This window comes from Opisthocomus hoazin, chromosome 3 (genome assembly GCF_030867145.1).
Source record: "Opisthocomus hoazin isolate bOpiHoa1 chromosome 3, bOpiHoa1.hap1, whole genome shotgun sequence".
Classification (NCBI taxonomy): domain Eukaryota; kingdom Metazoa; phylum Chordata; class Aves; order Opisthocomiformes; family Opisthocomidae; genus Opisthocomus; species Opisthocomus hoazin.
In genome coordinates, this window is record NC_134416.1 from 25,556,380 (window position 1) to 25,576,573 (window position 20,194).

The following is a 20,194-nucleotide window of genomic DNA, read 5'->3' on the forward strand; positions in this document are numbered from 1 at the left end:
TAAACCTGAGCAGATATTAGCTCGTCAGGGAAGGACAAGTCTAAGTGTTCTCTGGGTCCGCCAAAGATGGACCATACATGCTGCTTGAAGGACCCTCTGACTGATCTGAGACCAACTTTAGAAAAAGTATAGGCCTTTCTTGAGCAGGATTATTTCCACCATGACTTTAATCTTTCCACATGTAGCGATGTTGATGAAAAAGTTATTTAGAAAACCCTCAAGCACTTTTACCTTTATGCAATTTTCCCCCATACCCCACTGTTCTCATACTTAAAACAGCAAGAACATTCTTGCTCAAGCTTTCCAGACACAATTTCATCTTTGGGCAGATACTAAGCGTGTAACTTCTCAACCCAGAAAAACAGAAGTTTCAGGCTGCTCTGAGTAACAGAGGAGGAAAGCCCATGGGACTATAATGGAAACAGTGTTGTGCAACAGAAATTATAGTCTGCTGCTTTTCACAGTATAACTAACCCGTACTTGATTTTCAGTTCTTTTTCTAACAAATAAGCCACCTAAGGATACAGAGAGTGATAGCAACTGACCTTTAAAAAGGGACAGCTCCAAGAAAATGCACAAGTATCGCATGTGCATCTTGCAACTCCTCACTTTTAGGCACCTGACTTCCAGAAGTCTCCAGAACATTACATCCAGGAGTGGAGTTCTAGGTGCTAAAGAAATTTTAAGCTCATAAACAAGTCTTTCACAGACTTTTGGAGCCTTACAAGTTGAGTGACATCTGATGTATTTAGGAGCAATTTAGGCACACAGATTGCTGTTTCTGTCCTCTCTCTTTGGGGCTGGAAATAAACCTATTTAATTGATTTAAATATATATTCTTTCCTCCAGTAGGTATGTTCTGGGGCCTGTAGTTCTAGATGCCTTAAATTTTCTACCCTTGCTTTTTCTTTGTTGAGTATTACAGAAACTGATTAGATCAGATGATGTAACTCTAAGATAGCTGAGATGTTTGAAACGCCTATGGAAGCCTTCATCTTTAATGTTTTATGACATGCCAATAATTTGGAAAATTCTCAGCCCGTGCATTGTTTACTGGTATCTTGCCACGTTGTAACTTGGATCAGTGAGGTTGCATCGACATCAGATAGCTCTATTTGACACTAATCCATTATCCTAGGTTTGTCATCATGGTACCTCTGTATTTAAATATCCTTTCATTTTATCGACAGGTTAATGATGCCTTTTGAGAAAATCCTGTTCTGGATTTCTTGCAGAGTATGTATTTTTTAATCTACTGCGCTCAATACAACTAATGACAATCAGTGCATGGCAAATAATCTTTCACAAAGGGTAAACAGAAACCTGACAGAATTCCACACCTATTCCTGCCCCGTGCAATTTGTATCTTAGTTATACTAATATATAATAAGATATTTATCTTTTATATACCAACATTTATCAGCATTGCCTATTTTTGCATGCCCGGTCTAAAGACTTGTTTTGTTATCAATAGATACCGCTTAGATTAGTTCATCAAAGGCTTTTATCCTTTCTTCTTTAGTTGCAAGTCAGAATGCATTTCCATATTACATTTTCTCCAGTGGCAAAATTGATCTAGACAGTTCTCTTCCTTCCCTGTGCCACTTGTTCCTGCTGCCACATCAATCTTCTGCTATGCTTTTTGTGCAAACGCAGCCATCTGTGGGGCAACACTGTAAGACGGATGAGTAAAATCAGGGATACTAAAAAAAAACTCTCAAAAAAAAAAAATTGGCAAGACAGTTGAGCTGGAAAATGTAGGAGAGTGGTGAATCCCCAAACAAAGGGTGTTCTTCAGAAGAAGATGAAAGAAAGATCAGGGACACAAATGTGTGTATCAAGAGGGGAAAGGTTGAGGATGTCTCTTTTCCCCCTAAAAATGATGGACCGGAGACCAGATGATGGCAGAGGCTGCAGGAAACATAAAATTATCTGCAGAAAAAAAGAGTTTGGCTTTGACAATTTTATGTTGAAGATGATGGTTGAGTATTCAGATAAAGGATTTCTGAGAGATTCAGATGTGGGATCAGAGAGATGGAAACATTTACCCATCATATTTGATACTCTTCCAACGTAAGTTTAAAGAAAAGACACATGAAATTCTGGCCCAAGGCACTGGATTTTACAGTACCCTTTCATATGAGTTAGCAGTGTTTCACATGTATATACTGACACTGTACTGAGGCTAGCAGTCCACACAAGCATGGATTATGAGAAGTACAGACTAAATTAAGACAAGGTTGTCCATGTCATATGCTTTCTCCATTCCCCACCAACAAGAGAAAAAGCACTTTTCTTTCTCAGTCCTGTCTGCTCACCTCTCTTTATGCTGACATGATTTTTGCCCTTCCATGTTTGACAGCGTGTTGTGTGTCTTTGTGTCTCCTTAGAACATACCAGATGCTTTGCTTGCAGGGCAGTATTTTTGTATTCTGATATAATACTTTGTACTATTCTGCCAGCAGCTGAATTAAATACCCAGAGCATTTCAATCCTAGATGTTGTCCAGAAAGTGTTTTGGAAAGACAGGCTTGTTTGTTTTCATAAATCTTGTATGCTTCACAAAATGCAGTGTGCATGAGGTGTTTCGTCTTCGTTAAAGGGTTTGGGCAGCCCCTACTTGTCCTTAATACCTCTTTGTCATTCTGTTCTATAATAATTATCAAGCAAGCAAGCAAGTAAACATATCTTCCTACATATCAAAACAAACCACTGCCAGTTTTTGTGTACAGCTTGTGCAGAAAAGATTCTCTTTCCTCCCTGTGATTTCTGTACTTTGTTAATCGACTATTTCGAATGCGTCTGATGAAAAGCACCTCCTTGGCTGCAGGCTCTCTGCTGCAGAGCTCTTGGGAGGGTGGCTGGCTGCAGATTTGCTTTGTCCCTCATCAACGTTAAGGAGAAACTATCTGACCACTGCAGCAACCACTCAATCTCCCAGCGCAGAATTTTAAAACACCTGAGCTCTGCTCCCCTCCTGTTCTCCAGCATCAGCCAAGAGACTTCAGCGTATTTGTACTGATTTGCTGAACGCCTCTGGATGTTTACAAAGCAACAGATTGCTGCATTGCTTTGCATTTCTTGTTGCTGTTTTTTGGTTCATTGGTGGTTGCACATTTGAGTGGTAAAATGGTTTGCTGTTCCTGTTGCAGTCAAAATTCCTTCACCTATGCTGCCATGCTGTTCTATACACTAATCTGTCTGTTCTCCTCTTCGTTTTCTGTCTCGCATTCACCTCCACTCTTGCCATTCATTTTTCTCCCCTCATTTTATGAACTTCAGTTCTCCAGTTCCATTTCTCTGTACCAAATCTCATACGTAAAGAAGTGGCCAAGACCTTACCATGCTAACAGTTATATGTAACATTTTTCTGCATATCTTATCCGACTGAACACAATGGCACTGCTTGCACACCTTAAGTGCCATGTACATGTTTGTAATGCCGGAGTCTAAGTAACTCACCTAGCTACAGGCGTTCACGAGCGAAGGAGGAACTGTCGTGGTTTGTACACAACATACCAAAATTCCAGTATAATCTCATTGCTGTGACCCTCATTTTCCACTTCCCCTCCCCGTTTGCTGTGTTCGTCTATTCTGTCATTTCAGATGAAGTGTCTCACCATGGAAAGGCTTGTATTCACCCTTCATTCGACGTACTGCAAGTAGTCCCATTGATTTGAATGGAACTACACACATAAATAAAGGTAAGTGCACGCGCAAGCCTGTAACAGACTGCATGCTGCAGGTCCCGCGGGAAAAGCCTGGTACATTTCATTCCTTTTACAGTATTCGCACGTCTTCAACGCAGGTTGGGCAATTAGTAACTTTTTTCCAGAATAAGCTTTCAGGTTTCACACCAGCTTCACAGAAGCACGACTAGACATCTACGAGCACAGGATGGACTCTAGTTCCAGAGAATTCAGAGACGACGGGAGACAGTAGGAATCATTAACTAGAGAAAGAAAAAAAATAAGGGCACACGATTTAAACCCGGTGTAATATTAATGTACGCAAATAACGGTTGAGGCATGCCCGAGGCCAGAGGGGGGGGTTCGGGCCCGGCCCGGCAGCGAGATCCGCAGCAGCGGGCGGGCTGTGGGGGAAGGCGGCAGCGGCGGGCCTCGTCCCTCGCCTCGCGCTTTCACGTTTTAACGGGTCCGAAGTCCACGGAACAGTAAATAATGACTCCGGTACCGCTGCTGTCGGCCCAGCGAGTGGACGGCCACGGGACAGCGGACGCGGCCCCCGCGCCCCGGAGCCGCCGAGAGCGGGCGAAGGCGCAGCCACTCCCGCCCCCTCAGCCCCCTCAGCCAGGCGGGCGCCACCGCCCTCAGGAGAGCGCGGCGCCAAACTCCGCCGCCCGCTGGGCCCGCCCCGCCCCAACGGCCGCCAGGGGGCGGACGCGGACGCGGCACCGCCCTGCGCGTGAGCTCAGCGCGTCGCGCGAACCCGCGGCCCGGGCACCGCCTTCCCGCCGCGGGCAGCGGCGGCCCCGCCCCGCCCGGCCCCGCCCCGCCCGCGGCCCCGCCGCCCCCCCACCGTCCCTCACACACACACGGAGGCGCTTCCTGCGCGGGGCCGGGCTGGGCCCGGGCGGAACGGCGCTGTTTCCTCCCGCCGACCCGCAGGTACTGGGGGTGGGCCCGCGGCGGGGCCGGGGGCGCGGAGGGGCTCGGCGGTGGCGCGGGGGAGTCCCCTGCTTCGGGCCTCCGCCGGCAGCCGCCGCCCTGAGCGTGGCGGAGGGTGAGGGGTGGAGCGGAGCCTTCGAGTCGGAGCCGCCTCTGGGCGGGGGCCCGAGCCCGGGTGGGAGAGGGCCTGGGGGGGGGGGGGTCCCCACTGCGGCCGGGGGAGCCGCGGCCCGGGGGCGTCCCGGGGGCCGGAGGGACGTCAGCGGCGTCCGCCGCCGCTCCTCACATTGCTGAAGGGTGAAGTCATCGTGCCCATTGTCTCCCCTCGGCCCCCCCCCGGGCGGAGCGAGGGGCCCGTCCCGCCCCGAGCCGTGGCGGAGGGGAGTGGGTTACGGGCACGGCCCGCCCGGGCCGTCCGCCCACCCCAGGCGCTGGGGTAGCGGGAGAGCCGCCGTCCGCGTTTCGCTTGGCCTCGGCGTGGCGGGCGGGGGTGTGCGGGGCGGTGCTGCCGCCCTCCCGGGTCGTCTGCGGCGGGCCCCTTGGCGGCCGCCTCCCCCCCCGCCCCAAGGCCCGGCAGCGGCACCGGGCCGCCGGCGGGTCCGAGAAACTCCGGCCCTTGAACTTGCCGTGCGCGCGGCTCCCGGGCCGCCGCGCAGTCCGGGGGGCACGGTTCGCGGGGCTGCCCGCCGGGAGCTCCCCGTTTGCCTCTGCGTGCTCTCGCCCACCCCGGGTCCGGTGACTGGGAGGAGGAGTCGGGGGGTTTGGAGTGACCGGGGGTGTTGCATCCCGGCTGGAAAGGCGGGGGGAGGACAAGCGGTGATGGTAGCCAGCGTCTTGCGGAGGGTTCTGCTTGCACAGGTCCTTCTGCAGAGCTGGGAGTTTTCCACCTGGCAGCGAGCTGTACAGACAGCAACTATTGCAGGCGCGTCTTGGATGGTTGGGGAGAAACGGGTGGCAAACAGTCTGAAAGGCAGCGTGCGTGTGAGCGAGCTGAAGAGGCGATGGCTGGCAGAGAGAAGGTGTCCTTCTGCCTTTCCCTTCCTGCTCCGGTACTGACGAGAAGAAATGGGGCTTTGCCGAAGGGATAGTTGTGGGGTAGAGTTATGGGTATATGCCAAAGGGGCAGTAGTAGATTGCAGTTACTGCTGAGCAGAGAAATCAAAATTTGAAGCCTTCATGCCCTTGTGGTCGCTTATTGGAAACGTGCCTGTGTTTCCCTGTGAAGAGCACAACAAATCTTGTTTCTGTTAAAATACTGTAGTTGGTGTTGGTACTGGTTAGTGCTTTATCTCAGTTGTCATCAAGGACAGCATTATTTTGAAAAAGCAAAGGGCAGTTTGGAAAATGGGTCTTGCAGGATTTAATTCTGTAGACAGAACTAATCATAAAGTAATTTTTAAAAATTCGATTTTTCCCTTCGGAGTTTTTTTTTTTAATAATTCATTTTTTGTCAGCCAAAGAACCATATTTTGGTATCTGATGAAATGATTTTTACTAAGTGCACTGGGAAAGGTCAAACTGAAGTATAAATTCTGAATTGCCCAGCTAACAGAATTCAGTTGTGTGCATAGAATTGATGTCTGTGTAATGTTACGTAGCAATTTCCAAAATCTTATCATTAGTTAAGTGTAAACATTTAAATGCTTGTACTTCAAGCTTTCAGAAAGCTGAGAAAGCACTTTTTTTTAATTGCATGTGAACTAGGCCTATTTGGTCCAGAAAATGAAAGTTTCACTTTGGCATAGTGGCAATAGTTCAGTGAAAGGCTTACATATGCGTAACTCTTCTATGTATGTATTTCTTAACGTAGGCCAGGATTTCAACTGTGCTTTACACAATTCAGCATTTACAAAATTTATAAAATGCTGAATTCTAGCTGTTACGTTTATGTTGTCAGCAGTTTTTGAGTTTGAGGATGTCAGATCATCATTTCTGAGAGAGTTGAAATGTGTATGTGTGGTTTTCTTCTCCCCTTCCCCTTAAATCTGCCAGACAAATGACATGTTTCTTATATAGAACAATCATCAGATTTTGATTGATTATGCTCGCTGAGGCTCAGGAGGAAGGAAGATACTTGACAGATGTATTTGTTTACCTTCACAGTGTGTACAAATCCTGGTCTGTCTCCATTAGTAAATGAATCATTGAAACTCCCTTAGCTATGGGACTCTGCGTTAATATATGCGTTAGGAAAACTTATTTTACGTGAATATTATCAACCTGTGAAAGAACACAACCCCTTGAATTCTCTTGGCAGTTTGGTAGAGCCTTTTGTGCTGGAAAATGTGTATACTCCATTTTTCTATCATTCATTAACAGCATTTAGCTACTACTCCCCACGACAAAAACTTCACACTGAATTTGTTCAGTGGGAAGGTGTTTCTTCCTAACCTGTCCAGTTTGGGTTTCTTCTGTTTGCTTGGGCCCTTTTGATCCTTAGTTTTATTAAAGTATTCCTCACTAAGATCTCCTCCCACCACTTTCCGGGGAAACAAAGTAGGACACCTAAATTTTTTCACAGAACTTCTGAATCCTGGTTTGGAAGCGGTAAGAAAGGTCTTTGAACTCTGAAGCACAGCTAGGCTGTTCTGCGCAACTGTCCTCTGATGGCCTTTAGCCAAGCCTGCTTTCTCCATTATGGGGTCAGTTTACTCTGGCCCATGGTCAGACATCCATAATTAGCTTTGTGATTTGTTTTCCGCATTGTGCGTAAACGCCACATACCAGCCTAGTAGAATAAATTTTAATACCTGACTTGAGCACGTTGATGGATACGTGTTTTAGGCTCTCCTCTGCTTAGTGTGGTTTCTAGTTTGTAGCTGAGTTGCGAATCAGTCTGAGTCTTTCTTAGGGTCAGCGAATGCTCTTTGAAGGACTAATAAAAATATTCATTCTAACACTGGCTTATACATAAAGAAGTTGATTTCAGTTTTTTCTCTTTTTGCATTTGTCCTAGCTCGAATTGTCCCTTCTATGTTAACTGATGGAAGATGTGTAGCTGAATGAGCTGGTGTACGTAACACAGCTTCAGGATACTGAGAATGGTGTTGGATCTTACATTGCTAAAAACAGCTGAATTGTACCTGGAGGTAGACTCCCACCAAGAAGGTAAAACATTACATGGAGTCTTAGAGAACGGGTTGTTTTTAGTAGTGTTGCAGTGTACAATTTTTTTTTCACCCCCTAGGAGGAGCAGCGAAGAGGCTGTATCAGTACCTAGAAAACAGTTGGGTTTGATTTTTTTTTTTTTTTTTTTCCCAGCGTTCCTGATTTTTCACAAGAGGGGACTTCCTTTTATTTCTGGTTTTCTGAAGCGGAAGCTTTAGCTGAGATTTAGTCTCATGTTAGTTCATTTCTAGAAGTTTGCCTTTTAAATCTTCAGTGAAATAATCTCTAAGGAAAAATTAAAATCTTTTTGTGTTGTATATAGATTAGATTTCAGATATGGTGTGTCCTGCTTTAACTCAGAAAGAAAGAGAAGTCCAAATAAACAACTGAGTTTGAGCTAAAGAGTAGAATTCAGATCAGAATTTTAGTCTTCCCTTTTAGGTGTTCACTTGAAGGGTGCTTCAGAAGATTTCTTCAGGCACTCTTATTTACTTATTTCTTAGTGCTTTGTGGTAAGTTACTGTATAAGTAGGTATTTGGTCTAATGCTGATATTTATGGATTGACAGATTTCTTCCAAACTTCTGCAAACTAATTTTCACCTCACCATCCCAGATTTTCTTGTAAGGTTGTATTTCAGTTGTTGAGAAGAGACTTTGTGGAAGAGACTTGCTCATCTGAGTCATAAGGCAGCTTAGTCTTCTTTCTTCAGTGATCTCTGGTTGTTTCATGTACTTTTCTGGCACTTCTCATGCACTGCAGAACTGTGTTTTACCTTCGTTTTGATTGCTGGTCCTTCTCTGGCATGGGTTGCTTGTTTTTTCTTTTTTTTCTCTTAGTGCAGGTACTGACTCAGGGATCCGAAACAAAGCAATGAATATCTAAAATGAACTGTAAAAGTTATGTAGGACTATAATATTACAGCTCTCTATTAGAAATTTTCTTCCTGTTGCGAGGGTGGCTTATACCAGCTTCAGAATAGTCTTTGCATTCTTCAAAGTAGAATTCAGAGAAGGGAGAAAAGCCCCGTGGCTGAGTTGTGAGTTGTCATTTGTGATATCTCCCTTAGGTCTTTCCTCATTAAGGCAAGTGAGGAGGGCCTCTCGACTGTCTCATTTGCTTCACTTTCGTGGAAGTTGTGGCATACTTCTGAGAATGATTAACCCTACCTTGAGGTTTATCCATGGAAAAAGAAGAAGTAAGAGTGCTACCATTAGTTTTTTGGCAGTGGAAAGATTACTGTAGCCTTTTCCACTCTTAAACTGTGGATTGAAGTCAGTCACCTGCTGGGTGACTGTTAGCATCTTGTTGGACAGGTAGCCAGAACACTGCAACTGTAATTGCCATTTACAAGACCAGAATAGCTGCAGGTTTTTTTTTTTCTGAAGGGCAAGTTTCGAACAGGTTCATTTCACGTCTATATGTATTGCACCAGTCTGAAAGCTGATAGAAGAGTTGCTTTAGGTTAAAGCAACTCAGCAAAGAGACCTAATGAAATAAGCTTAAATAAAAGTTACATGTACACAGGTGTTTCCTTGGGCATTAAAACTTCCTCTTGTTAGAGGCTGGCATATCCCCTAATGATGTCTTCAGCAAGATGTTTGAAGGACATCTTGCAGAAATAAATGTTCGCACCAATTCAGTTTGGTATAGTCACTTGTTTTTTGCTTCCTAAGTAGAGCACAACTCTGTTAATGCAAGTATCCTGTTATTGTTCAGGACAAACTGCCGTTGCGGGACTATGTCAGTTCTCTTCTGCTTCCATTTATAGTTAAGATAAATTACTGTTAAACAAACATTTTTCTATAGGTCCTTTAGCTGCTTCCTTAAGGCAGATTAGAGCTTTTATTCTAAATTGGAGCCTCTGGCTGACCCCTTCAGTTGTCCTGTTCAGTGAGTGAAGAACTGCTTCTGCAGGAGGACTGACTCTGGAGAAACTGTTTACAGTAAAAATCACGTTGCTTTGCTCTTGTGTTCTTTGTTCAACTAGTGTTGCTGCACCTTGCTTTTATTTCTAAGTATTTATGTAAAGTACCCTTGTTAACTGTCTGCTCTTAGACGAATAAGAGTCTTAGCACCACAATGGTTGCATTCCAGAGGCAAAGAATATTGGTGGTGCCATGCCTAAATGCACCATTCATCCATTTCCTTTGCTAGAAGTACATGGTGCACAGAACTTAGAGTATACTTCAGTGAAATAGGACAAGGGGAGGGATGTTTTGGCATATCTTCCGCAGTGTCATCATTCAGAACTCAGTCTTGGGGAAAAAACATTTATACCTCTTCTAGGAAATAAAAGGCTTTTATTCTTTCTCAGTTAGATGGTTGATGAATGCTTTGGGCTTTTTATGACCTGAAAATTTGGGGCCATATGCTCAGCCCATATTTGATGCCGTAGCTCTTCCTTGTATCAAGATCAAATTGTACCTTGACGGTAGATGTTTTGGTAAGTATTAACTGAACATCTGTGTGGGGAGTGTGTATAATAAGTGAAGATGCTGACAGAGGGTGGTTGTTGCAACATAATGTTTAGCTTTTCTCCTTAATATCAAAATACTTTATGTAGAGAGTATCCAGTTGTCCATCAGACATCTGATAGTGGAAGAACATTTGGATGAGAATAAACAGTGGCTGCAGTGAGAGCACCCAATTGGCAAAGGTGGAGCCTGCTGAGAAACAATCTCTTCTGGTCAGCCATTGGGAAGTATCTTACTTTGGGTCTGTCTTTCATGTTTCTATAATAAGCATTCTAATACGGAGATCAACGTAAAGAAATGTGGCTGTAAGATGAAGTCTGTTCAAGGTTAAAGACTTTATTTTTAGAATGTGTCCTGGAAAAGCAATCTTTATCAAAGTCGTCTTCACTGTGTGTTCTGATGGAGATGCTCTGACTTTGCATTCCTCTATCTTAAGTCAAATATAAGCAGAATAAAGCCTTTAAAATTACTTACGTTTTGCTGAGTTGAAGGCCTTGCTTCAGTTTTCTGAGAAGAGCAGTTACCTTCTCAGTTTCATTTTATCTGTGAAATTCTATCTGATACTTTTTGTTTGACGTTGTATTTTCAAAAAAAAGGAGTCAAGCTTTCCTTTATATGACACTGCTAAAAATACATCTTGGGAAACCAGGAGCCCTTTTACTCAGGGTCAGAGATGAAGGTATCAAACTTCTAGATCCTTTTTAAGCAAAGGGATCTTCAGTGCTTATGGCCTGTGAAGCCAAGCTGTTGCTCTCCTGAAACAGATTTTTCTGCAGTCCATGCAAGTTTATCTGTGGGACAACATAGAGAAGAAACCTGCAAAGCTATTGTGCTTGCTGTTTCTTTTAATTTCGCAATGCCATGGTTTTAAGCCATCTGCATTTGGACTGGGGGATTTTTTGTATCTTGTGACCAATAGTATTTTCCTCCTTAAGTTCCTACCTGACTAGTTACTTTCTCCCCCTTTTCTTTCTTCCCCTTCCTGTTCCTATTTGCTGTTGCCTTTTCTTTTTTTTCCCTTTATGTGGCAGTACGCTTTTGTTCAGACTTTGTCTGTGGTGGTGGTGTGTAGCTGCGGAAAAGTAGACTTTGCTTTCTGTGACCTGACACCAGGCAGAAATTCAGCCAGGGTAAGAATAGAAGAGAGCCCTGTAAGCTCAGCACAGGAGTCCGGAGTCTTTCCATTATTAATAATTAAAGATGATTCCAAGATGAATTAGGTAATGGATTAACTAACTAATGAAAAGAGAATAAGGATAAACAAAGAGAAAGGTCTTGCCTTGTAAGAATTCAGATTATTAGGATTACATGCTGCCTGCCTGTCTGGGAAAGGAAGAACAAGCTCCTCTGTTTTCAGCATTAATTTAGTTAGTAGATAAGCTATATGATGTGCCAGATAAACTTATCTTTTGCTATAGAATTGAAGCTTTGCAAGGAGGTGGTGTTTACTGGGAATGGGTTAAGAAGTAGAAGCATCCTGTGTAGTCCTGCCCGGCAGTGTTTCAGCTTTTTCTGTAAAACATTAAGCAGTGAAAACGGTTTCTTCCCACCTCCTACACCCTGCCCTTACCAGCATAATATCGTGGCTGGATCTAGACCAAGAAGTGTTGTTTGAGTAAAATATGAAGACAGTGACATGGTTTTGTTTTCATTATTGCTTTTTTCTGTTTTGTTTCTGAGATGTGAGGTACTGCTGTATTTTTCAGGGCAATATAATAATATCATTTTTCTTATCTCAAAGGTTATATGATGGTACCTTTCTGTTTTAAGGGTAACAATTTTTAAGTCACAGTTTCAACCTATGTTATTTCCGACAAACTGTGGGGATCTTTGCACTGCGTGCCTTTTAAAACCGTTATACAGAAAATGGCATATGCACAATTAATGTTAAGCCACAGTATGCTGCATTGGTGGGATGGATTCTCTTAAACCTTCTGTGAATTTGCTTTTGTTCATCTCTGGTGGTTAGAAGTAAAAATAATAAAGAAGATGTATTTTGATATGGTTGGTGTTCTTCCTGAAACGTGTGAAAACACACCTCTAAGAGTAGGCAGAAGAATAGTTTTATTGTGCTAAAAATCATTCAGTGAGGGAACAAATTAGAACTCTGAAAGGAGGGAGCTTCCAGTTGGCAGTACAGCGAACAAAACTACACTTTATGGAAAGCCTCAGTAGATTGATGCTTTTATCTGTAAAAAAACAATGAAGCTCTCTCTAAAAAGCAATCTTTCCGAAGTTATAACTACTCACCTTTAAAGTTCAGCTCTCTGAAATGTATGCTTTGTTTGTACAGTATTACTGTAGACTAGTAACTGAATATGGGTGGTTTAGAAATATTTGGTGATGAAGATAAAACCTTGTTGTGGTGATTTGATTTCTTTCAAAAAAGGATGGTTATTAGATTGATCTTCATTATCACATGACTGTCAAGTCATCAAAGTAGTTGACTGGAGTATGAGTAAGAATGGTCTAACTCCATATGTACTTGCATTAACAATACTGCAAAACAGTGCATTTTTGTAAGTGAGGAATGGCTGAGGTTTTAATAGTGTGTAGAATGCAAAAACTCTGTCTTTCTGTTGTAAAGTCAAGGAAGATGCCTTCAGGATGCTGGTAGCTTTTGTTTCTCAGAAATCATGATGAGTGCACTAGAAATACTAGAAACAGGCAGGTGTGGCTTCTGCAGATTACTGTTTTGGCCTGGTCTTGTAATGTGAAGGATTGCACATGTCGATAAAATGAGATCGATTCTGCCATTGCATGCAGTATATTGTCATTTTAAGGTTTCAGGTCAATTTCTCAAGTATTAAGAAATGCCAGAATTAATGTTGAAGAAGCAACCATAGTTTGATCCCCTTTTGTGCCTACCTTTATTTAAAGTTATATTCCTTGATTATACAGCTCTGGTTTTTTAGTTTCTTTCTCTTCCCCGTGGAAGTGTTCTTCAGAATACATTTGCCCTGCCAGCTGGAAGTCCGTTTATGCTGGGTGGCAATAAACCTTGTCTCTAGGGCAATTGTTTCCTTTGGGTAAGTTTGGAGATATAGTGCAAATAAAGCAGAAAACAGAAAAGATTTTTCTTCTTGCCTGATGAAGGCATATGAATCCTGGCTATGTAGTATCAGTGGTATTTCTTGGTTTAGGGTGGGGCAGTGTTGGGGGTGTGTGTACACAATTCATACCGCAGGTATCTTTGAACCTATAATTTGCTGTGTAACGTAGCCTGAAAGAAATTAAGTTCTTTGGTAGCTCAGGTCAGGCACCTGAAACAGGTAAAGAAATCCATCCTTAATCATATGCTTTAATATTATATCTGTTAATAGGGATAATAACCATGCTACTTTCTAACATATCAGTGCTCTGCAGTGACCTATGAGGAAATAAATTTCTGCTTTCAATGTAGCGTTATATATTAGGGGGGGAGATGTTTGGGATGGGTTTGTTTGTTTGCTTTAGATAAGGGGCACAGTGAGTAAGAACAAACAAAACACTGAGTAGTGACTTGGTAAGTGTGAACCTGGCAAAGATTCTACAAGGGGGGGAAAGAGATAAAAGCTGTGCAATTAAACCACCATAATGTACTTCAGCACTCATTTCCAAACTCCAGGGCTTAATTCTGTTTACTCAGTGAAGTTATTTCTAATGTAGTTTGTGTGCTGTTTCCTAGCTGTTAAAAATAATAATTGCAATCGTATCAGCAGGTTTGGAAGCTACTCACTAGACAGACTGTTGCTATTTGAGCTAGTGGTATCTAATAATACTCGGTCATGCTTTATAGGGATCAGCCCTAGACAGTATGATCCATGTGCTTATGCAGAGGGTTTTATGGGTGTCTTTGGGCTGTGGAGGATGAGCGCTAGAGGAGGGCATACTTTGACACAAGCTGTTTTTGTTGCTTTTTAATTTTTCACCAGCAGTGTACCTTTTATTTTCTGCATACTTAACAGTGTTTTATCCAAATCCTATTCATGTTTAGTCAGTTAAGATTTTTTTGTTAGGAAGATCTCTTAGCCAATTCATACCCTTTCCAATATCTAAGCTGATGTCTTTGTTTTTCTCTCCTGTCTTTTGGAGATGCTCCCTCTCTCTGTTCCCAGTTCAACTAATCTTCATAGGGTCTCTTTCTTCGCTCTGTGCTTGTTAGCTTGTTTTTCTCTAGTGTTTGTGATCAGCCAGTCAGTTCTCCTGCCTCATTGGGTTATTCATGAGATATATTGTCTCTATTACTTGTGCTAGAGTTCCTAGATTACTACCCTGAAGAGCTCCTTTTGGTCTCATCACTGTGATCTCCATTTTTTCTTACATTTTTCTTTCTGGCACTCTCTGATGGAGTCTGTGTTCAGCCATCCGATTCCTGTTTTGGTGCAGACTTCAGTTGCCCTTCTGGCAGCCACCACTTACACTGTTGTTAGGATTGCAGCGTGGTTTGGGTTGAAAGAGGCTTTTGGAGGGCATGGAGTCCAGGCCCTGCTCAAAGCAGGGCTACTTCTAGGTCAGGTTGCTCAGGTTCATGTCTAAGCAAGTTTGGACTATATCCATTCTTGTTTTCATTTACTTTTTCCCCCTGACACTCCTCTCCATGAGTTTAATCTTGCCCCCTCTGCATTAAGTTTGAGTATCTTCTGTGTTGCTGTTACTTAGTAGTGGCATCTTGGAAAGGATAAGTTAGCTTCCTAGCTTTATTTTCTGGTACTTTGACCTAGCATATTGTGCACCTGGAAGTGAAAGGAAGATTCTGTTCAGTTCTAGACTGGATCAAGTTCAGAAGAGATTTTAGCAGATAAAATGTATGCTCTTTGCTGAAAATCATGGATCCTTCTCCTATTCCCAAAACCTTGCAAGCATGGCTATATTCACGTTGCTGGAAGGCTGATACATCCTAGACACACAGGTTGGAATTCAAATTCCAGCCTCAAGTGTGCTAGTGCTGAACGCTTCCAGAGAAAATACTGTAAGTTTTGGATTTATTTTCTTTTCTAAGATATTTTTCTTCATTAAAGTGTTGCAGTTTTTTGATGTGTAGGGGTTTTTTTCATTTGTTACTGGCTTAAGTAATTTGGTTGAAATAAGAGGGCTGAAGATGATCTTAGTATATAACTTTCAGCCCAGTTTGCTTGAGAAGATTCTAAGCAGCTTTAGAAATAGGGTGTTAATAGAGGGAAATGTCAGGCAGTCTTAATAATAGAGTTACCAGCCTTTCTTTTAACAAGAAATTGTTGTCTTTTGAAGTAAATGACTTACTAAACTGTAAAAATGAGGTGAGTCACAATGCATTTAACTTCTTACTACTTTAGTTTCTGTTTTCAATAGCATGGTTGTATTTTTCCAATTTGACTTAATCTGACTGCTTACATTCTCCTCCCCCGTAACATCTGCTGTTTTACTATGAGGTGCTATATCTATCCTTGCTTTAAGCCTGCTGCTATCTTTTGTGACACTGCTGTACTCTTATGTGCTGCTCCTACCTGGCCTGTCGAGTGAGTTCTGGTAAATGATTGCCTTTTGGGAGTTGGTCCCAGAGAGTGGTGTAGTGAGCTACCTTGGAAGCTTAGCTGCTATCGTAAGGACATTGTTAATGTAGCAAATAGCTGCAGTGGTTTAAAATGTTAAACCTGTTACCACCTCCTATTTATTAATGTCGTCCTCTTGGAATTTACTAACCTACAGCCATCAATATAATGAAGTGAATGCCTTGCTTCCATTCAGATCTGGAGATTTAGCTTAAACCTATCTTACCAGCAGTTTAAACTGAACATCTGACCTCACTCTGAAGAGTGCAGGGTGGCCCTGTTCTGAATTTCTCCTGCAGGGTAGGTTACCCCACAACAGAGACAGCATGTATAGCTACTTGTACTAATTTAAACCTTTTCAGCTAGTTCAGTAGGGATGTCATCTGTAGGACTCTCAAACTACATAGTGAAGCTTACTGAGCATAAAGCCCCTCTATACTAGTGCTTCTTGCTCTGAGCATTGGAAAAGATGCAGTCCCTTTAGTATTCAACTTTTTAACATGCAGTGAAATAACTTCATATCTATCTACATTCCTGTAGAACTTGTCTGCCATCTTTCTGTACACATCAAGTTCCTTTGTTCATTGTTGGAGGAAATTATATTAAGCTATAAAAAACCTGCAAGCTGCTGAACTGCATATTAATAGAATTTTGTAAATGTATTTTTTCCTGTTGAAATACATTTCTTAGTTATATGTAGCTTAATTAGTCTTAGACAACTCCAGGTGTTACTGTAGCTGCAGTGATAACTGATTTATGAAATAAGAAGTAAGTTTGACCTGAAACAGAGGGCACATTGAAAACAAGTGGCCTAGTATCTTATGGAATTCTGCAGTCTAGCTGAAAGTTTCTTTTTTTTTTTTTTTTTTTTTTTCCTCTAAACTGTCACATCCCTAGGTATTTTGCCATTTAATTGTAGTCATGTTGAGAGTTTTCTTTCTATATTTACAACTTGAAGTGACATTGATGTTTTCCTGGCACTGTGATTATTTAATTTTGTGCTTAGGGCCACAGACCAGTGCTTGCTGGTACTGTGGAATAATACACTGTAGTAGCCTTCCTTTCTTAAAGTAGTAAGGTAGATATTAAAGTGTATGTTCTACCAAGTAACTGAAGGAAATGTTTGAAAGATCTCCTGTGCTGAGATAAAGTTCCTTTTTAAGAAACTTAAATAGCTTTTCAATTAAATTATACACCTGCTTCCTCTAATGTATTTGCATAACTATTTTCTTTGGAACTGTAGGTTAACAGTGAAGCTCCTGACTTCAGAGAACTTTCTTCAAAAGTGAAATAACATCACTTTGCTTTCTCAAATGAATAAAAACCAAACATACCTTACCTTGTTACACTTTATTATGCATGTGTATAAATGTACAGGGATTTTAATCGTGGGTCTGAATTATTCATTATTCTTAATTATTAGTATAGGACACCTTGAATTAGGTTACATTAGGGACATGGTTTAGTGGTGGACTTCGTAGTGTTAACAGCTGGACTCGATCTTAAGGGTCTTTTCCAACCTAAATGGTTCTATGATTCTGTGAATTAGTGTTGGAAAACATTTACTGAATTTGTTCTCATCTGTTGCATATCTTTGTTATGGTGATGTAAAGAGAAAAGTTCTCCTTGGAGATGAGCTCCCTGGATGAGAAGAGGCAATACAGCTAAATTTTTCTGCAGTGATGCTGCGGGGCAGTACCTTTTCTTCTTCAGTGACTCCTTACCTAGTGTATCCCAAAAATATACTAGATAGCATCTGTTCTCATGCTCTGCTTAACCAGGACATTACTTAAGGAATATAATTAAAACATAATAGTTTTTACTGGCAAAGGCTGCTTAATTAGGATGCCTGCAGATATTTGATCTTCAGGTAAGCTTAGATATGGACGCAGATCAAACATTCATGTGTGTTGGACACCCCTTTGTTTTCATTGTTCTTATTATAATTACAGTATTGAATCCTCCTGAAATTCTGTCTTGTTTAGATTTCATTGGCAGTTTATTTCTTCTGCGAACCTGACCTGTAAGGACTGCTTTCCCCCATCCTTTTAGGATGCTAAGTGTGTGTATTCTTGCTGTCTTTGTAAGTGTGTGTTTAGCATTTTCAAAAACTTAATGCTTGGTTTTTTTGCTTTAGTCTGTTATCAAAACTTTTTATTGAAGTGTGCCCCTTTTAATACTACGCTCTGTAATACAGTGCTGTCAGCAATCTCCCGGAAGGAACATAATTTGTAAGTTTTCTATGGGTTCAGCTCTACTTCGCAGCAGTTTTTTGGTAGGTTCAGAGAAACATTTTCCAAGTCCATGATTAGTGAAGTATTTTATTCTTGCTGACAAGCTAGACCAGGTGTGAATTACATATGAATACAAGGACTGTTTTATACACCAAATGTTCTTCATAACTCAGTAATTGGTCTGACTTCCTCTTGCTTTTAATCAGGGCATATTATTAAATGTTATAGCATCAAAAGTGTTAAATTGGGGAAAAATCCCTGTCACAGCTAGATAATAAAGTTACTTTAATTTTTTTTTAAGGAAGCTTTTCTTCACAAACTTGTTTATAGCCTAGAATAGATTAGAATGCTTACATCATAATAAAGTACGTTGCTTTCCATCCTGTATTTGGAGTTTTGGGAAGGATTTCTTTTTCTGGAAGAAAATATTTGTTAGAAAACTGAAATACTAAGGTATATTTATATGGCCATAAAATTTTAATTTCGAGGTTAAATGTTTGGTTTAACACTTCTAACGAGCTTGTTCTAGATTTCAGGGAGCTTGTACTTCTCACCAAAAATTGTATACTAATACTCTTTAAAAAAGTCAGAACTCTTTCAGTTACCGCAGCATCTGACATCCAAGGCATCCGTTTAAAAATTTTCCCTCTTGCCAGTTGTGGTTGCAAACTAGTTTATAGATAATTAATATATTTCTGAGGCATTTAAAATAATGGGGAAAAATAACGTTTAGAGTAAGAATAATTCTTTTGAATAATTGGGTTGCTATTACAGTATTAGATATTTCTCCTTAATGCAGTGATTTTGATAAGAAATGTGGGCTATTTTAGATGTTATATGTAATCAGAGGGGCATATGGAAATAGCAGGAAATTACTAAAAGCCTGTACTGTAAAGGAAAATGAAGAAGGGAATTCATCTCTAAGCCAAAGTGTGGTACCTGGTTTAACTGTGCATACTTAGTCAGATATCTAAGAACTCTTAGTAATGTGAAGAGTATCAGAATACTCCTGTTGTAGCCCCCGTGTTTTTTTTTTGTAGCTGAAAGCGTGATTGACAGGAGGTCAGATCTTCCCTCCACCTTTAAAACCAAACCAAACCCAAGTTGCTTCCCCAGCCCAGGCTGGGAAAGGGCAGAAATTACGTGCTGGGCTGGGAAGGCACATTCATTTCTGACCCGTGCAGGTGCCTGGTGCGAACTCTCCAGCCTGGGATTAAACCACTGAAACAGATACTAGCGTCAGCAGAAAGACATCCGGCATGCTCTGAAGGGATTTTATCATAAGTTTAATAATGCTTCACAAATGAGAAAAAAATCTGCTGTCAGTTTGGTGTAAAATTTATTGTTAAGACAAAACCCATGTATGCTCAGGATGCAGTTTTGTTTGTTTTTTCTCCTGTAGACTAGTTTTGATTATGGGGAGGGGGGAAATACTTCAGTCCAAAGTTGAAATTCTATATATAAATAAAGTGATTAGTATGGTATGTAGTTGAGGTTATAGCTTGATTTTGTTGTTCTTCTGTATACACAATTAGACAGCTGTCTTAAAGTGTCTTGTGACACCCTGAGTCAAAATAATCTGGTTTTTGACTGCCATTTTAGTTTTTTTGTGAAAAGACGTTTTCTAGAATAATTGGCTTATCTTTTTTTTTACATGGTTACTTTTTCCTCCTCTTAAATAAGAGATGGAACAGTCCAGAAGAAATGATGCTCAAGGATGACAGGATTTCGCACTTGCACGGAAAAGACCTTGAGGGTGGTTGTTGTTGTTGTCGTCATATCTTATTTCTTAAAGTTCATTGAAGGAAGTGAAGGTAGTGGAATGTAAATACGGTAGAAAGAGTGTATCTGTAAAACGGAGGCCCAGAGTTGTTTGAAATAAAGTCTGTTGTGTGGCAAAGCTGGCAAGAAAATGAAGGGTTCACTGTAATTTGGCACTGACGTTTTATTTGGCAGCCTTCCCGTCTTATCTTGACTGGTGTTCCATCAGTCAGTGCGCTTATATACGGATCGCTTAAATTCCATTTTTTGAATAGCCAGCTGAAAGTCTGATGTATCAGAAAGACTGTGGAAGAGACCTGTGATATACTGTAATAAACCAAAAGATGCAGATTTGTTTCTGTTTTCTGAGCAATCCATAGTTACTCTGTTAAAATCTTGATTTTTAGATCAATTTGTCTGTTGACGTTTCTGTCACTTTAAAAAAAAATGAATCTTATGTAAGACCAAAAAATTTCA

The 20,194-nt window shown here is 41.5% G+C and overlaps 1 protein-coding gene and 1 long non-coding RNA gene across 3 annotated transcripts in view; one reads left to right on the forward strand and one right to left on the reverse strand.

Annotated features, from left to right (window-relative positions):
• Nucleotides 1-967: 967 nt before the first annotated feature.
• Nucleotides 968-4,640, reverse strand: LOC142360831 (uncharacterized). Its single transcript, XR_012763403.1, has 2 exons — nt 4,556-4,640; nt 968-3,952 (listed from the first exon to the last, which is right to left on the reverse strand). It is a non-coding gene; the product is annotated as an uncharacterized LOC142360831 (long non-coding RNA).
• The window catches only part of RNF19A (ring finger protein 19A, RBR E3 ubiquitin protein ligase), a 67,525-nt gene continuing 51,845 nt past the window's right edge, over nt 4,515-20,194 (forward strand). Inside the window, exons 1-2 of one of the 2 annotated variants that reach the window (XM_075415785.1) lie at nt 4,515-4,628; nt 7,585-7,736. The gene's annotated coding sequence lies outside the window, so the exon portion shown is untranslated. The remainder of the gene's footprint in view (nt 4,629-7,584; nt 7,737-20,194) is intronic. The other variant, XM_075415786.1, reaches the window with a different exon arrangement.